General features: G+C 38.2%; 1 long non-coding RNA gene across 1 annotated transcript; it reads right to left on the bottom strand.

Annotated features, from left to right (window-relative positions):
• Window positions 1–15,935: 15,935 nt before the first annotated feature.
• LOC129636189 (uncharacterized) lies at window positions 15,936–19,743 on the bottom strand. The gene is made up of 4 exons (XR_008706779.1): window positions 19,669–19,743; window positions 19,105–19,422; window positions 18,898–18,972; window positions 15,936–16,209 (listed from the first exon to the last, which is right to left on the bottom strand). It is a non-coding gene; the product is annotated as an uncharacterized LOC129636189 (long non-coding RNA).
• Between the last annotated feature and the right edge of the window lie 289 nt (window positions 19,744–20,032).

Raw genomic sequence — 20,032 nt, 5'->3', positions numbered from 1 at the left:
ACCAAGCAGGAAAATTATTCTGTTTCTGTCTAGATTGCTAAAAATCCTGGTGGAAGGACACTTTTGAGGATAGCCAGCCCCTGTGGCTTCCAAAAGTAGAACTGGGTCTGATTTCTGCCAGCCATTGTCCCTGTAGTATGAGTTGACATGGATGTAAAACTTACAGGGTTTCCTTACACATTCTTGAGAAGATGAGCCCTGCCAACAATGTCCTGGGATGGAGCCACTATCTGCAGAGGAAACCACGATGTTACACAACTGAGAACACTTGGTCTTGATGTTTAAGTCGCTGTTGCTCCTCGTGGCTTGCCCGGTTCTCTCTTACAATCTAGCAACCCAGAAACAGTGGCCACCAGACTGGTTTACACCTGTCTTCAGGGCACCTGTTCTTTTACAGACCTGCTTTGCACTCAGTAAATGCAAATGAACTTGATGACTAGCAGAAGTAAAACAGAAATAAAGGTAAATCTATTGAGGAAATAACAGGTGAATTCTTTTCTTAATCATTATTGTTTTTAATTGAAGTATAGTTTCAGGTGAACAGCAAAGGGATTCAGTTGTACATACATGTAGATGTCTATTCTTTTTCATTATAGATTATTAAAAATGTTGGCTATAGTTCCTTGAACTACACAGAAGGTCCTTGTTGTTACCTATTTTTTATATAGTAGGTATCTGTTAATCCCAAACTCCTAATCTATCCCTCCCCTCTTTCTCCTTTGGTAACCATAAGTGTGTTCTCTACGTCTGTACAGTCTATTTCTGTTTTGTAAATAAGTTCATTTGTATTACTTGTTTAGATTCCACATATAAGTCATATCATATATATCATAAGCATACATAATATATAATATGATATAATATAAATAAATTTTCAGTAAATAAATTATGAATGACTTAGGTGACCTTATACTTTTTAACATTTGTATATCTGACCCTGACTTGCTCCTGCCTTCCATTGTTGTAAGGCATATGTATACATGTATATTGTATACAAGTGCTTTTAGATTTTTGAAAAACAAGCTGGGATGCTTATAAACTCAAAGACGAAACTGAATTCAGAACTTTTAGCTACCAAATAAACTTCAGTTATGACAGCATCTCCAACACCGTGCTCCACCCGTCATTATGACTCAGAGAAAGGCCTCTCCTGTATGTTCTCGGGAGACAGTGTTCCAAGAAGCTTATAGCTTCCTCCAGGGTGACAAGTAAGTCGGCACTACAAGCAATTGCCTTAGAAGGATTTCCTTCCAGTCACTTCCTCTAATCAGGAGGTAAGACTATATTAGACACTTTTCCCTTTCAAGTTTTACACATGAAAACATTCACTCTTCAATGAAAAGCCGCATTAACTTTTAGGCTGAAACATACTTCTATTTGTAGCATAAGCCTGCAGGCTAAAACCAATCCCTCAAGACTGATTATGCCAGAGGGAAGAACGTCAGAATTCCCAGAGCCTCTTTCCCTGAGCAGTTACATGCTAGAATTATGTCTTCAAAAATTCCAGGGGCCTTGAGTTCTTACCTGTTGCCACTTTCTGCCTCTAGGCAAGAAGCGAACTGAGTCATCAAGGTGGAGAGGTAGGTCACTTTTTTTATTTAGCAAAGGACTTTCAGGGTTTTTGCTTCAGCAGCACATACAATAAGGTTGGAATGCTACACAGAATCTTAGCATGGCCACCCTGTAAGGATGATATGTTAATTTCTACACATATATTTTTTTAAGCTACATGTACAACAGAGTATGCAGTATACTAACTTTTGTCTATGTGCTTAGTCGTTCAGTCATGTACGACCCTTTGCGACCCCATGGACTGTAGCCCACCAGGCTCCTCTGTCCATGAGATTTTCCAGGCAAGAGTACTGGAGTGGGGTGCCATGCTTGCCTCCAGGGGATCTTCCTGACCCAGGGACTGAATCCAGGTCTCTTGCATTGCAGGAGGATTGTTTACAGTCTGAGCCACCAGGGAAGCCCATATTTGTTCAAATTGACTTAAAAAACAGAGTAGGTAATAAAACTGATTAGCTTAGGGAACAAGGTAAGGAGAACTTTCCAGATGGGGGTAACAGTGGAGGTTAAGCCTTCTTGGTGTAGCCTTATTGTTTGGGTTTTGAATCAGCAGGGTAATTTATTATTCAAAATTTTAAGAGGTCTCATAGAAAAACATGGTCCCTCAATAATATCTGTTTGCCTAAGATTTGAAAATAATTGTGATGCCACTTTGTTCTCTGGTTTTGTATAGCAATAACATAATTCAATATCCATCTCTTCTAAGACATGCTTCTTGTGAAAAACAATACCACAATTAGGTTATGATCATGAGTAAAAACCTACGTGGGATTTATGGAAAACAAAGACCAAGTTTTTAATCTTGATATGTTTGTCCTGAATTTGTCAGTTCTCTTTCTTCTAATGATAAAAAATGCATCAGAAATAAAATTTCCCTCTAATTCATTATTTATATCACCAATTAGTAAAAAAAAAAAAAAAAAAAAAAAGACCCATCTAGTGAGAGCCTGCTATATTTCGATGTATATACTCAAATCTTCACATCTTACAGATGATGGAAACCGTGGCTCAGGACATTTCAGTGACCTGCTCACTCTGCTAGCCTAGCATACATGCCTGGGCTTCGTTTGATTAGAAGGCTCCCACTCTGCCCAGAGGACCATTTAGCCGCTCCCAAGGCATGATTCTACTTGAAATCAAGTGATATGTTGACTGCAAATGTCCCACTGCTAAGCTGTGGAAAGTCAGGCAGGCATCTTATAATAACAAAAAGGAGAGAAGGTTCTTATTTCTTTTCCTGCTCTAACATCCAGATGAGTTATGCTACATTGCTGCTTATGATGAAAACAGGTTCTGGAAATGTGCATTAGACAAATGATCTGACTGTTAAAGTGTTTATCCAATGGATGGAAAGGATGTCTTATCATTTCCTTCCTGACCCCGCAGCTCTGTAACTCTTTCTGCTTTGACATTCAGGCAGTTAGGAGGACAGTGCCTATGAATCACTTCATTATCCAGAGCACTGGTTAATAAATGTATAAGATAAAATCACTCTTATGCGATAATCCTCAATATTACTGCCTCATGTAGAGTCAATCAAGTAACTGAACTTTAATAGTATTAAGCATGGGGTGAATTCTCCCTCTAGACATGTGAAATTGCCACCAGACCATGTGCAAACCATAAAAGACAAAAAGAGGTAAAAGGGACTGTATCAAATTAAAACCTACTGCTCTTAGTAAAAAAAAAAAAATATAAAAAGAAACCTATGAAAATAAAATGGCAATCAAAACTAAACACACTCTCATCATACAATCCAGCAATCATGCTTCCTCCTTGGTATTTATTCAAATGAATTGAAAATTTATGTCCACGCAAAATCTGCACATGGATGTTTGCAGCAGCTTTATTCATAATTGCCAAAACTTGGAAGCAACCAAGATACCCTTTAGTAAGTAAATGGATAAACTGTGGTACATCTTGACAATGAAATATTATTCAGCACTAAAGAGAAATGCACTATCAAGCTATGAGAAGGCATGGACGAGACCTAACTGCATATAACTAAGTGAAAGAAGCCCATCTACAAAGGCTACACACCACGTGACTGCAACTATATGACATTCTGGAAAAGGCAAAACTATGGAGACAATAAAAAGTTCAGTGGCTGTGAGGTCTGAGAGGGCAAGGATGAACAGGCACAGGACAGAGGACTTAAGGGCAGTGAGAATAGTCCTCGTGATGCTGTAACAACGGATATAAGTCATTATGTATTTTTTTCAGACCCATAGAATGTAAAACAAGAGTGAACCCTAAGGTAAACAATGGACTCGAAGTGACAATGATGTGTTAGCGTAGCTCATCAACTAACGAACGTGCTACTTTTGTGGAGGATGTTGATAATGGGAGAGGGGATACGTGGGAACTCTTGGTACCTACCTCTTAACTTTGGGATGACCCTAAAACTGCCCTAAAAATGAGTCTTCTTTTTAAAAAAGACATAGAAGGAGAGAATAGATCTGTAATACGTGTATCTTACAAAGGATTTGCATCCATAAAACATGGAGAACTCTTACCACTCTCTCACAAGCAACTTAACACAAAAGTGGGCAAAAGATCTGAATAGATACTTCTCAAAGGAAGACAAACAAATGTCTAATGAGCCCAAGTAAAGATGCTCAATACCATTAGTCTGTCAGAGATGGATTTAATTTGATATGCAAATTAAATTTACAGTGAGATACCACTACGCACCAACAGGGAAGTTAACGTGAAAATATTAACAATATCAGGTACTAGTGAAGATAAGGAGAAACTGGACCTCTCATACATTTCTGCTGGAAAAGCAAAATGCCCCAAACACAAAGCGAAATGTGCACTGGGGATATAGCTCAGCAATGCCACTCTCACGTGCTCACCAGGAGAGATAAAGACACATTTCCACACAAAGCCTTGAAAATCAAGGTTCACTCCAGTTTTATCATCCTCCCAAATGAAAACTATGTAAATGCCCATCAGCAGGAGAATGGATAGACAAACTGCAATATATTCATAAGGTGAAATACTACTAAGAAATTAAAAACAAAAATCTTTAACCACCTCTACATGCAAGGACCTGGGTGAATTTCAAAAACATTCCATATGAAACAAGCCATATACAAAAGGGTACGGACCATATAATTGCACTTAGATGTAATTCCTGATAAGTCAAATGAACTTACAATGACCAACAGCATATCAGAAGCAGTCTAAGGCCAAGACGGGTTGCAAAAGAACATCAGGGAATTTGGGGGTTGAAGATAATATTCTCTATCTTGATTAAACATAAAGGAGTATACATTTGGCAAGACCCATTAAGCTGTGAATATAAAATAAGTCTTTGTTTTCTGTAAGTACACCACAAGAAAGTTGTTTTATGGGGGAAAAAAGGTTCTTGTCCAGGTTAGGCTCTGTCATAAAAGATGCAGATAAAAATATTTTTAAATCTTTAAAAAACATTGTGAATGTGTTTATGTTCTAAAAAATGTTTGAGGTAGGGATATATTATATAAAATTCTGACTACAATGTCTGGGATATAGTAGGTGGTCAACAGATACTAATTTCATTCTCTTTTTCAGTTGTTTTTATGTGGAAGATATAAATAATGTCTTCAAAGGCAGTCAGCTATAAAATAGTGAGAAATATATGGGAAAGGACAAGATTATGAGTCAGTGGTTAGTCATCGATGAACAATTAGAGGAGCTTAGTGTTTGATGAAATCTCTTCCCTCTTGTGACTTTGAATGTTACCTGGCTTTCAGAATGTCCTTGCTGTTAACCTTCCTAACTCTGGCATCTCTCACTTTTTATTGTCCTCAGTTGACTTCCAGTACACATTTCCTATGGGGCTTCCCAGGTGGTGCTAGTGGTCAAGAACCCGCCTGCCTGTGCAGGAGACATAAGAGACTTGGGTTCAGTCCCTGGGTCTGGAAGGTCCCCTGGAGGAGGGCATGGCAACCCACTCCAATATACTTGCCTAGAGAATTCCATGAACAGAGGAGCCAGCGGGCTACAGTCCATAGCGTCGCAAGAGTCAAACGCGACTGAAATGACTTATCGTGAACACACATGCACGTTTTCTATATTAGACATAATATTTTTAAGCAAATACCTTTGCTTTTCAATTTTGTCACGAATTCCTAGAAGGTAAGAACCATGCCTGATACCTCTAATTTTTTATGGCTGATTTGTACCGAAGAAGGGAAGGCTACCTACCCACTCCAGTATTCTGGCCTGGAGAATTCCATGGACTGTAGAGTCCATGGGGTCGCAAAGAGTCAGACACGACTGAGTGACTTGCACTTGTACTTGTACTGAAGAGGCATTCAATAAAAGTTGAATGTTGTTCATGAGATTGATAATACCATCCTTAAAAGCGCTTGCCTCATCAATATTATTTAATCAAATAAATTAGATACTATTAACTTACTTCCATATATGATGAAAAACTTTTTTAAGAGATTCAACCAGATATTTTAAGGTCTTTTTCTTTTTCTTGATATATTTATAAATCTACAATCCTTCATTTATTCACTTGCTTGTGAAAGTCGCTCAGTCGTGTCTGACTCATTGTGACCCCATGGACGATACAGTCCATGGAATTCTCCAGGCCAGAATACCGGAGTGGGTAGCCTTTCCCTTCTCCAGGGGATCTTCCCAACCCCAATCATAGAACCCAAGTCTCCCCCATTGCAGGCGGATTCTTTATCAGCTGAGCCACCAGGGAAGCCATTCTTTACCAGGTAAGCCACCAGGGGGAAAATTCACTTGCTTCAGTTCAGCTCAGTCGCTCAGTAGTGTTTGACTCTTTGCAACCCCATGAATAGCAGCACGCCAGGCCTCCCAGTCCATCACCAACTCCCGGAGTTCACTCAAACTCACATCCATCGAGTCAGTGATGCCATCCAGCCATCTCATCCTCTCTCATCCCCTTCTCCTCCTGCCCCCAATCCCTCCCAGCATCAGAGTCTTTTCCAATGAGTCAGCTCTTCACATGAGGTGGCCAAAGTACTGGAGTTTCAGCTTTAGCGTCAGTCCTTCCAAAGAACACCCAGGACTGATCTCCTTTAGAATGGAATGGTTGGATCTCCTTGCAGTCCAAGGGACTCTCAAGAGTCTTCTCCAACACCACAGTTCAAAAGCATCAATTCTTCGGTGCTCAGCCTTCTTCACAGTCCAACTCTCATATCCATACATGACCACAGGAAAAACCACAGCCTTGACTAGACGGACCTTTGTTGGCAAAGTAATGTCTCTGCTTTTGAATATGCTGTCTAGGTTGGTCATAACTTTCCTTCCGAGGAGTAAGCGTCTTTTAATTTCATGGCTGCAGTCACCATCTGCAGTGATTTTGGAGCCCAGAAAAATAAAGTCTGACACTGTTTCCACTGTTTCCCCATCTATTTCCCATGAAGTGATGGGACCAGATGCCATGATCTTCGTTTTCTGAATGTTGAGCTTTAAGCCAACTTTTTCACTCTCCTCTTTCACTTTCATCAAGAGGCTTTTGAGTTCCTCTTCACTTTCTGCCATAAGGGTGGTGTCATCTGCATATCTGAAGTGATTGATATTTCTCTCAGCAATCTTGATTCCAGCTGGTGCTTCTTCAAGCCCAGCGTTTCTCATGATGTACTCTGCATAGAAGTTAAATAAGCAGGGTTACAATATACAGCCTTGACGTACTCCTTTTCCTGTTTGGAACCAGTCTGTTGTTCCATGTCCAGTTCTAACTGTTGCTTCCTGATCTGCATATAGGTTTCTCAAGAGGCAGGTCAGGTGGTCTGGTATTCCCATCTCTTGAAGAATTTTCCACAGTTTATTGTGATCCACACAGTCAAAGGCTTTGGCATAGTCAATAAAGCAGAAATAGATGTTTTTCTGGAACTCTCTTAATTTTTCCATGATCCAGCGGATGTTGGCAATTTGATCTCTGGTTCCTCTGCCTTTTCTAAAACCAGCTTGAACATCTGGAAGTTCACAGTTCATGTATTGCTGAAGCCTGGCTTGGAGAATTTTGAGCATTACTTTACTAGCGTGTGAGATGAGTGCAATTGTGTGGTAGTTTGAGCATTCTTTGGCATTGCCTTTCTTTGGGATTTGAATGAAAATTGACCCTTTCCAGTCCTGTGGCCACTGCTGAGTTTTCCAAATTTGCTGGCATATTGAGTGCAGCACTTTCACAGCATCATCTTTTAGGATTTGAAATAGCTCAAATTCCATTGAAATAGCTGGAATTGCATGAGGTGAATTCCATCACCTCCACTAGTTTTGTTCATACTGATGCTTTCTAAAGCCCACTTGACTTCACATTCCAGGATGTCTGGCTCTAGGTGAGTGATCACACCATCATGATTATCTTGGTCTCCTAATAAACACATACTGAACATCACTGGCCAAGCAATATGTTAAGTGTTGGAAATAGAGATTATTATGCACTCATATTCTAGAAAAAATATCAAATACAGCAGTGAATTTATAATGGTGGGACAAACACATCATGAAAAGTGTGTGGGCAGGAAGAAAGATGATGCCAAGATAATGTTCCAGATAAAGTTCAAAAGAAAATTTTGATCCATCCATTCATTATCTAATCTAAAATTCTGTAATCAAATACAATGCCATCTATGTATCTGAATGTGGATGATCTGTAATTGATACTATAAATAAAGGTTGAATTATTCAGACATTGTGTGTGTTTGCTCAGTCATGACCGACTCTATGCAACCCCATGGACTGTAGCCCACCAGGCTTCTCTGTCCATGGGATTTCCCCAGCAAGAATACTTAAGTGGGTTGCCATTTGGTTATTGTCCCAGGCAATGAGAGTAACTCTTTTTCTCTGATTACCTCAAGACCTGCAGTTATACCCAAAGTCAATAAGCCTATCCAAGGCTTCACTTTTATTTATAAGAAATTCTGTTTGCATAAACAGCCCAGAGAGTCAACAGTGAAGCAGTACATTAAGACATGATTAGAAACTGACCTCTTCCATTTTAGGCCTTAGTGGAAGGTCAAGTTGACTGCTCTAAAAGCAGCTTTCTTCCTCAGAGGGAAACGTTTTGGGCAATTCTGAATGAGAAGTAGGTCACAAGGATTTTATCTACTTAGGTATTTCCTTGTTGCAATTTGATATAAAAAGGTAATCTGTGCCAATCTGTACTCTTTCTTTAGGCCAAAAAGGGAAAAATAACATTGGAAAAACAGTTCAAGTCATCACATCTTCATCCATTTGAACTCTCAAATGTTCATGTTACCGCCTTGGTCAGTGACCTTCTATATGACGTTTCCTTTAAGAAATTTTCAATCCTCCATGACTCTCCTTTACCTAGAAAATCCCTCCTTATCCTCTACATCCCGATTTACACATCACTTTCTTAAAGATGACTTTCTTGACTGCACACCTTCAGATACATACCCAGCTCCAATCCCAACAGACTAGGAAAGAGTGTCCCCTCATATGCTCTCAGGATACTTCTTCACAAAACTTACAGTGTTTGCAATTAATTATTAGTGTGTTTATTTTCTGCCTCCCTTACCAGTCTGCACCCTCTATATGGGCAGATACTGTTTCCATCTTGTTTGTACAATAGCCACTAAGAGCTATTAGTTTGATAAATTAAATTTACATTTACAGATTTACAATAAAGAAACTCAGGGAACTAATGCTTTCATTTTGTTAATGAGAAATCCAAGATAAAGCAGTTCTCTGTTACATAAGTAATTCTCACAATTTTAAAATAGTATCCTAGTTTGATAATGTTTGTTTTCCTTCTGCACTACTGAGCATTCGTGTAAAACCTAGGTTCTATTTAACACAGAAGTTACTTTCATGGAAATATGTGCAATTCCATTTATCATAATTAAGCACAGAAAAATAAAATGCTATGTGACGCAAAAGGCAAAATTTTCCTTAGATACTATGGCTGTCCTGTTTCTGTTTTGACCCTCCTCTTGTTTATCAGAAACATTCACAACATCCCAGCTCTTATGGTTTCCTAACTGAACCAAATTTAGTCATTTGATGATACATATTTTGGTAGGTATCATTGTGTGCATTTCTCTAAAGTGCATTGCTACCAAAATATATGAAGTATCATATAATTATCCTGTTTTGGCATGATAGTCTCTCAGTCTTGTCCAGCTCTTCGCTGACCCATGGACTGTAGTGCACCAGGCTCCTCTGTCCATGGAATTTCCCAGGCAAGAATACTGGAGTGGGTTGCCATTTCCTCCTCCAGGGAATCTTCCCGACCCAGGGATCCAACCTGCTTCTTTTGCGTCTCCTGCATTGGCAAGCAAATTCTTTACTTTAGAGCCACCTGGGAAGCCCCGATCATGCTATATATAAAGCCTATTTGGATAGCAGTCCTTTACTATTGAGTTTTATTTTTAGATGGTTATAAATTCTGTCACAATTTAAAAAACTGTCGCAAGATTTTTCTGAAATTTGAAAATAAGGCAAATGGTGGGGAACTTAACTGTTCAGCATCATAAAGGGTCAATGACTGCCTAAGGATTGTCTAGGCAGGCACAGTGCTGTCTCAGAGAAATTTCCAAGAAGATAGAAATGCTGCCCAGTACGGAAGCCACTCAGTACTAGCCAGTACTGAGTAGCCCATACAACCACCAAGCATGTGAAAAGTGGACAGTGTGACTGAGGACCTCAGAGTTTTAATATGTCCAATTTTAATTAATTTGAGCTAAATTTTAATAGCCATATTTGGGATTTCCCAGGTGGCATAGCAGTAAATGCCAATTTAAGAGATCCCTGGGTTGGGAAGCTCCCCTGCAGGAGTAAATGGCAACCCACTCCAGTATTCTTGCCTGGCTAATCCCATGGACAGAGGAGCCTGGTGGGCTACAGTCCATGGGGTCACAAAGAGTCGGACACAACTGAGAGATTTTCACATATATATGTATAAATCTGATGCAATAATTTTACTTTCACATACCTTTCTTAATTTCCATACATATATATATATATATATATAATATCTCACATCTTCTCCAAAGTCATTGTAACATCTGGTTTCCTTATTAAACAATAAATTATGTGAAATTGCTGGCATTTGTTCATTTTATATTTTCCAGAGAGGCATGATCATAAAATTAGACTTTAGCAGCTTTGGAGGTCACCCTTGAAAGCCCCTAAAATTCACCTGTAAAATTATTTTTGAGATTTCTCAGAGAACACCTGATAATCACAAAGATTTATTTCTTTATAAAAGTGAAAAAAATGCTAGAAATAATTAGATTTGTTTGTCAGTTTCATAGTTAATAATAAGTACAACCTTATTATATAAGAGCTGCATGGGAAGAATTGCAAAATCAAATAGAGATTCAGACTTCTTTATCCTAATTTGCATAGATAAAATATTAATAAAAGTATTTCGGAAACTAGATGTTTTGGAGGGAAGGCTCTGGAGATTCTTTGGTGCCTTCCATAATATGTTCTTATCCTCAGAGAAAGCATTGGTCAAACCATTATGAAAGCCTATTAAAGAATTCTGTTCCCCTCTGCTTCTGACGTCACTGGTTGTCGTCATAAATTGACCACAGCCCATTAGTCTCATTATCAAACAGCTCTCTGCTTCTTGCTGCCTGCCTGAGGCTCTGCTGTAAGCTATGGGCTTGATTTGGTGACTTCAACAAAGGCGGTCAGTCCCAGAGCCTCATATAAGGACAGCACCAAGTACTCTTCAAAGAACAGACCCTCAGGGATAGGCTTCTAAACCCACATGGCTTAGACAACTTTCCCAAGCTCCCAGATAGTAAAAAGGTTACTTTCAGCACACTAGGGACCTCAGCAAATTTGAGGGAACTCTAAAAGAGAAGATTTCACCTAAAAGCAAAGGTATTGCAGGTGAAATCTAGTGGAAAGAGTCTTCTGGGGTTGGTTTCCTAGCCTCACAGTAGAAGTGGAACTAAAACAAAATTCTAAAAAGTTCAACTTAAGATTCCTTATGAAAATTTCCAGACGGAAGTAAATTTTGTGGCACTCGTGGTTGCTCAATACTGTAAGAACTTAAAGCAAAGACTAGCAGGCAGCTACAGTAAATTAACACTCTCGACACGCCTTTGGAAATAATCAAGGCAAAGCTGTGCTCCAATAAGATCTCACTTACAAGAAGCTGATGCGCTGGACTTGGCAAACAGGCTTAGTTGGTCAATATCTGACCTGAATTATAGAACTAAGGCAAAATGATGAACAGAAAGTACCTTCAGTAATATATTGACCCTGTCTAAGAAAAGAGACTTAGTTCATCCCACTGTTTAATACTGGTTAAAAGTCCTAGATTTAGTCAAGTTACTGCTAACTTTTAGGTTTATGTCTCATAGAAATGCAAATAATTTTTGTCTGATGAAACAGATAATCCCAAAGATTTTTTTTTAAACTCCACAATCTTACCCTAATACTTCTTTTTAAAATTGTGAATATAGCCTCTGTTTTTTAAATGCTTTTCAAATATGATACTGATATCCTTCATTAATTAATGAATTAAATAAAATGTATATACATACACATTTAAGCAATGGATATGTATATTAGTTTATAAATGGATATGTATATAAATTTTAATAAATATATAAATTTAAGAATGCAAATTGTTATACATAATCCATTTTATATTTTCCCAAAAGTTGTAATTTTACATTTTGAAATTATACTTTTACAAACTATATGCTGATATAGTAAGTCCAGTTGAAAAATATAGAGCATGGTTTCTTGTGATCTGACCACTTAGAACTTCAGGATGGTCATCTCTAAACTGGAGGTGGTAGACCAAGATTTCTAAAGGCCTTTATAAACGTCACTTTAAATATTCTAAAACTGAGAAGTTTGATTACATAAAAGTTTAATATATTGAGACAGAATATTATTGAAAGAAGGAACCTTTAACTTTCTGAAAAGAACTTGAACAGACTTGGAATATACTATCTTTTAATTGCACAATGAGAGGGATCCATTCAAAATGAAAAGACACCATTTAGATGATCACTTAGGCAGGAGCAATTGCTCTTTAATTGAGCTATTTGTTCTTTAGATATATAACTTTTAACATACGCATAGAATGATACAAGATTTGTACCTTTCCTAGAGTTTTTTCCTTGTCATGACATGAAATAACGTCATTCTTTATCAAACAGTATATGCTACACTGAGACAGAAAGTCTCTCTGCACTTTTCAGATTGAGAACAAAGCTGCTATGGACCTGAAATGGAATTTTGATCTAGCTAGAAATTTTGACAAATAGAAAATTGAGACTAATTTAAACTTTTCTAAAGCATAGCATTAAAATGGTCTGTAATGGGTCATACAAAGTTCTACAGTCTAAGATTAAAAAAATACATATTTATAAAAGAAGTAAAAAGCAAAATAATAATTAAAACAACATATAAAAGGATAAAACCTATAATATTTATGATGCAGATGAATCATTTTGGGATTACATCAATAATGGATTTGGTCTGTATTTATTTTATGGTGATTGAAATATTTATGTATTAAAAATATAGGATATTGCAATATAGACCGGTTATGAGTCAACTGCAATCTTGAGAATGAGAATTTACCCATAGTTATCAGAGTAAACACAATAGAATTTTGGCCTCAGAATCAGGATTGTGGACTTATTATAAACCAATGATTGATTTATTTGGTTATCATGCAGATGTAGCTCACTGGAATGTGTATATATACATATATATACACACAATGTATACACATATATACACACACAATGTATACACATATATACACACACAATGTATACACATATATATACACACATATATATACACAAAATGTATACACATATATACACACAATGTATACACATATATATACACACACAATGTATACACATATATATACACACACAATGTATACACATATACACACACACAATGTATACACATATATACACACACAATGTATACACATATATACACACACAATGTATACACATATATATACACACAATGTATACACATATATACACACAGACGCATACCTGCAGCCGTTTGTGCACACGTATATATTTTAGGGCTGCACACTGATGAGATGACAAAACTCCAAAACTGTTTAGGTGTGAGTCACTCCAAGTACCAGCGAACTATCGTTTTCATCAAAGAACTCCCCTCCTCGCCCCGCGCGTGTACCCTGCGCCGGGCACTGTGAGGCACCACGCTCATTTCACTGAACTCCGCAAGAACCTGTGGTTGACGTGCCAAGCCCAGCGAGCACACTCCAGCTAGGGCACATGTGTCTAAGTTTCTTGGGTGTGGTCATCTCAGTCTGGCATTCCCTGGGAGGAACAGCACCTTAATTAATCCCCATCAAGCACCGTGTTGGTGGTTTCTGAGGAGATGATCAAAAATCTACCATGAATGCTTCTAACAAAGCTCCTCAAGGAGACTTGGTCTACGGGAATTTCAGGAGCGATGCTCTTTTTTTCTGCTGTTTGTGGGCATGTTATCTTTTCTCCATGTGATACAGAATCACCAATTTAAAGGAAGGGGCACAGGAGTGATAAAATAGTCCAACACTTGTTTATTTGACTAGATACTCCAAGGAGTGAATTCATAAAGCTGTGTCAGTACTTCATAAATTATTATGGAAATTTAAATTTGCTCTGGACATCCAACATGTTACCTCATTCTTCTCAAAACTCTGTGATGAAAAGGTCATTGTTCTCAAAATTCTGTAAAGTTTTTATCAAGGGGGTGGAATTCTCCAGATGTCAAGGTTTAAGAATGACGTAGAAAAGATTTAAATTGTGGCAGGTTTGCAACAGTCTACACTTTTTCTATGATATCACGTGCTCCTCTCTTCTTGGCTGCCGCTTTTACTGGGGTCCCTGATGATACATCACCTTTTCAGCAGACCTTCTAGACAACCACATCTAAAAAAGCCACCAAGTCATTCCTTATCATAGCACTCTCTTCTCATTTTCAAGTTAGTAACTATCAGATCTATTCTGGTTTATCTGAAAGAAGCTATAATAATAATTTTAAAAGAACTTTAATAATCATGTGTTTCCCTCATAATAAGTGCTTGTTGCCTATTACCCTTCTCAAAATGATGGAATGATGGAGACCATGAATGGTGGACATATCTTGTTTACTGGTCTAAAGTCTGTCCCTGGCTTACACTGAAAAACCTATAAATAACTATTTAAAAAGAGGATCCAAAAATATTAAATCCTTTGCCAATAATATTTTATACTGATTCTAAAGCGCAAACTAGAGTTATTATCTTATATGTGGAGGAAAAGCAAAGCTCATTTGCAACTTAAACACTTAAGAAATCATGATTAATATCTGTCAAGTTTCCTTCGAGTTTTTAATTCCTTCCCTCAAATAAAAGACCTAGGGGTAGGGAATGAGCATCTATTAGTGGTGTCTCACAAAACAGGGGCAGATTTTATTTTCTTGACTCTAAAATCACTGTGGACAGTGACTGCAGCCATGAAATTAAAATACTCTAGCTCCTTGGGAGAAAAGCTATCACAAACTTAGACAGTATATTAAAAAGCAGAGACATCACTTTGCCAACAAAAGTCTGTATAGTCAAAGGTATGGTTTTTTCAGTAGTCAAATATGGATGTGAGAGTTGAACCATAAAGAGCACCGAAGAATTGATGCTTTTGAACTGTGATGTTGGATAAAACTCTCGAGAGTCCCTTGGACTGCAAGGAGATCAAACCAGTCAATTCTAAGGGAAATCAATCCTGAATATTCATGGGAAGGACAGATGCTGAAGCTGAAGCTTCATACTTATACCACTTGATGCAAAGAGCCCAGTCACTGGAAAAGACCCTGATTCTGGGAAAGACTGAGGGCAGGAGGAGAAGCGGGCAACAAAGGATAAGATGGTTGGATGGCATCACTGAGTCAATGGACAGGAGTTTGACCAAACTCCGGGAGATAATGGAGGACTGGGAAGCCTGACGTGCTGCATTGCATGTGGTCATAAAGAGTGGGACACAACTTAGTGACTGAAAGACACAACACATTTACATCAGTTCCAGTTGTGAGAACCAGTAGGGACGATTAATGTTTGGATAAATCAGTTTATCAACACTGCATGGCATGTATTTCATATTATTAGTGACCCTTTTATACCCAAAGGCTGTGTCTCATCTATTTAAAAGCTTTCTGCGCCTACAAACATTTCTTTATTCGTAAAATCAATTTCTATAAACAGCAAGATCTTTGCTTTCAAGAAAAGCTTCTTCTGAAAAAGTGATTATATGGATAATCGCTTACTTCTATTGCCAAATTCCAGCAAAAGACGTAATTTATCCCTCTTGTTTGCACAGCTGTAACTGCTGTGGACATGGCCTGCCATCGATACCCTCTTGTAGCCTTTCCTTTAGGTCTTTAATAAGGGAAAATCATATTTAGATATCAAATAAATTCTCAAATTACATATAATTCCTATTTATTGTCGCTTGCATATTGGCCAACAGATTCTGAAAAACTCAGGTTAGCACTGGAATCACTTTTCAGGACAAATTGAGAAGGATGACTTGTCATTTCTTTACATTGGTTTCAGTAAACACAAGGAGATCAAACCAGCCAATCTTGAAGGAAATCAATCTTGAATATTCATGGGAAGGACTGATGCTGAAGCTGGAGCTCCAATACTTTGGCCACCTGATACGAAGAGCAGGCTCATTAGAAAAGACCCTGATGCTGGGAAAGATAGAAGGCAGGAGGAGAAGGGGCAACAGAGGATGAGATGCTTGGATGGCATCACCAACTCAATGGACATGAGTTTGAGCAAGCTCCGGGAGATGGTGAAGGACAGGGAGGCCTGGCGTGCTGCAGTCCATGGGGTTGCAAAGAGTCAGACACAACTGAGCGACTGAACAGCAACAAAGTGCTTCCCACGGCTTCCCACTGGAAGTCAGCCCCCAGAGGCGTTTTCTGCCGCTTCTACTAGGAGACATCTTTCCTTACTCAAAACACAGGTGCTCAGAAAACCAAAATAAAAGTAAACTGAGCGGATGTGTCTTCTCTCTCTTTACACTAGTTTCTTGTAGGTGGTTTAATCATGTAAAAGCTATTTTTTATTTCTTTCTTAAATGTCTTACTAAGCACCATTTCCATACCAAATATACTATATTCTTTAGAAAAAAATTCATATTTCTGTGGGCAAAATTGGTATGACTGGATTTGCTATCTGCTGAAGCTCTTTAAATAAAAATGTGTATTCAAAATGAATCTTTTAGAAATCTCTACCTTACTTAGTAAACATAGACAATATTGACATTCACCTGGATCTCCTAGGCAGGGAGACTTCTCAAGGCCTAAGGGGTTATCCTCAGCGATAACATCACCAGATAGTCACTACTCTCACACTTAAACAAATTAGTTTCCTCTTTGGCATTTTATTCTTCAGCTTAAGATCCACTGGCTTGCCAGCAATTCAAGATTTCGGTTAAGTGCTGTCTTAATTTATTTGAGCCAGTGGACTTAGTTTTAGAACTTCAATTCAGGAAGAAGGTTCAGATTCTAAGAAAAATATCAAATTCCCAATAAGATCTATATTCTCAAGATTTTTCCCCCTATCATCACTAAATTCAATGAGTCTTTAGACTGAACATATAACGAAGTTATTTAAAAATCATTTATGATAAGACATGCATGAATATGACATAAAACTGAAGATCGAGGATGCAAAACCTATGTTGGGCAAGAACTTTCAAACTAAGTATTAATTGGAAGAATCGAGTCATCATTCTGAACTTGGAATATAGAAAATGTTTTTAAAAGAGAGAGGGAGATATTTTATTACGGAATGTTCACAGAGCTATCCAGAATTTTGATATACCAACTAAAAATAAACTTTCAAAATGACTTTTGCATCACAAAATATTGAAAGGCTATTACTAACCCCAATCTGATTTTGCTAATTTCCACTAGAAGCAAGGCATTATCTTCAAAAAGATTTTCCCTGCTTAAGAAATACTACATAGCAATATTAGCATGCTATTTTTATATACTTATATTCATTTGCATTTAATGATGTTGCAAGTTATCTAATACACACATTTGTAATTTTTGTTACATTTTGAAAAATATAGGTAGCATATTTATAGAGTAAATATTTAGTCAGAATGTTAAAAATATACAAAGTATGGAACAATAAAATAAGACTTAATTTTTCCCTCCCTTGTATCCTCTGTCCCTCTTCCTTCTACAAAATAGAGTTTTACGACTGTTTTCAAATGTTCAATATGTAAATAATTTTTTATCTCACTTAAGGCATTCCAATATTGAAAATACAATGTACTTAATTTTTGAACCACTAAAACTATTTTTAAAACTTATTTTAAAAACCATTTTCATTGAAGTCACTTTTCCACTATTGATGAATTGCTTTGTCTTAGTTTGATATTTTCTTTCCTGAAATAAATTAAATGACACTGTTTACCTTAAAATTTTCTATGAATTGACCATTAATAAAACTCAACATTTTATGGATTTATAAATATGTCTACTTATTACATTTTGGTATAAGATTCTTAAATTTGATCTAATTTCTAAAATAATCATCTAACTCAACAATTTGACAAGGCGTTAAAGTTTTCAAGGAGTTTTTAATGCATAAAATTGGTACCAAAGCCCTAAAAGAGCAACTGCAATTGATTCGTAAAATACTTAGAGAGAATGTCCACTTTCTTCTGTACAGTCATCTTCATTTTAGGTTTTCTAACGCCAAACTACTCCCTTATCACACATAACCAGATTTATTGTTGAACAAGAAAGGGAATCCTAGATTTTTTTTTTTCTTTTTCTTTTTTTGATGTCTCTGTGTGTAACCTACTAATTGGAGTATTGAGTATAGTACGGTCAAGAGAAAGCAAACTCGAATTTTCTTCAATGGCTTTTCCCTGAGAGGTACAGAATGGTTTCACAGCTTTCTGGTAATCCACATTTAAGATAAGAGTATTTGAAACTGGAAATAAACCAAGCATAACAAAGACTCCTACACTGCACCACCGCAATGATTAGAAAGGACCATCTTTGAGCTTTGAAAACAGAGAGCAGACAGTAAGCTAGCAGCCTGCAGCCCTGAGCAGAAGCTCTTCTCCATGAAAACTCTGTTGCAAACCCAGCTTCTCTTGCAAACCCACAGGCTAGAAGAGGGAACCACAGCCACTCCAAAGTGGAGTTTCAGGCCCATCATTAGGGCTTTCTGTCACCGTCTTGGTGCTTCCTTCGTGAATGAAATATGCAGATGGCATCTTACAGTGGGGCTCCTTCAATGAGGAAAGAAGGTCAGAAGACACAGTTAACACAGCCAGCACATTAGAAATCTGTGACCGATGTACTTACACCTCCAAATGCCTCCAGATCTCAGCCTCTGGAAATATCTAGCCCATTTCTCTATGGCACTGTTGCTTGCATCAGCTGTGGAAATTGACATAAAATAATAGAGTGAGCCAACAAGTGCTGGACAGCGTTTCAGAGCATCAGATTCAGTGAACACTAAAGGCACATTGACGGTGTCCAAAATCTGAATGATAAATAGCAAGTAAATACCTTCCGATCCACCAGAAGGGGGAGGGACGCTGAGCTGTGACTGCCGCTGCCTGCTCGCTTGTGTAACAGCAGAGGCGGCTCAGCCCCTCTGACGGGCGGTGAAGTGCGCTGCCTGTGGGCGTCCGGGCGGTCCTAGCGCCTGCCCCAGGTTAGCACCCGCGGTAACTCAGAAGAGCCTCCCTGCTCCTTGAGATTCTTCCAGTGGGAGTCACCAGGGGTTTTTCAGGGACGTCAGCTCGTTAAGCATTAGGGCATGGGGGTTTGGGTTTGGGAAAACTGACCAGTACACAGGATCGTTCATGTTTCCAGATACTGCTGCTGAAACCAGGGGAAAAAAAAAATAAAAATAGTACAGACGATCTTGTCCGTTAAATAAAATGTGTTGTTGAAAATGTTAGAGTCAGAGGGCTTTTAGAAAGAAAATAAATTCCCACGTATTCTATTTTGACGGCAACCCGTGTCTTTTACTCCCCACACCTGCCTCTGCCCCAGCCCTGCCAACATTTAAAATATAAAGGGGAGTAGGGGATTTTTAAAAGCTTGATAAATCTTTTCTTTTCTTACCATTTGCAAAAAGTATTTGTTGCAGGCCTAAAAACTCCATGGGCTTCGCTGATAGCTCAGTTGGTAAAGAATCCGCCTGCAATGCAGGAGACCCCGGTTCATTCCTGGGTCGGAAAGATGCACTGGAAAAGGGATAGGCTACCCAGTATTCTCGGGCTTCCCTTGTGGTGCAGCTGGTAAGGAATCTGCCTGCCATGCGGGAGACCTGGGTTCGATCCCTGGGTTGGGAAGATCCCCTGGAGAAGAGAAAGGCTACCCATTCCAGTATTTTGGCCTGGAGAATTCCATGGACTGTATAGTCCATGGGGTCACAAAGAGCTGGACATGACTGAGCAACTTGCACTTTCACTTAAAAACTCCATGT

This window comes from Bubalus kerabau, chromosome 21 (assembly GCF_029407905.1).
Source record: "Bubalus kerabau isolate K-KA32 ecotype Philippines breed swamp buffalo chromosome 21, PCC_UOA_SB_1v2, whole genome shotgun sequence".
Classification (NCBI taxonomy): Eukaryota; Metazoa; Chordata; class Mammalia; order Artiodactyla; family Bovidae; genus Bubalus; species Bubalus kerabau.
This window is presented reverse-complemented; position numbering and strand designations above follow the sequence as displayed.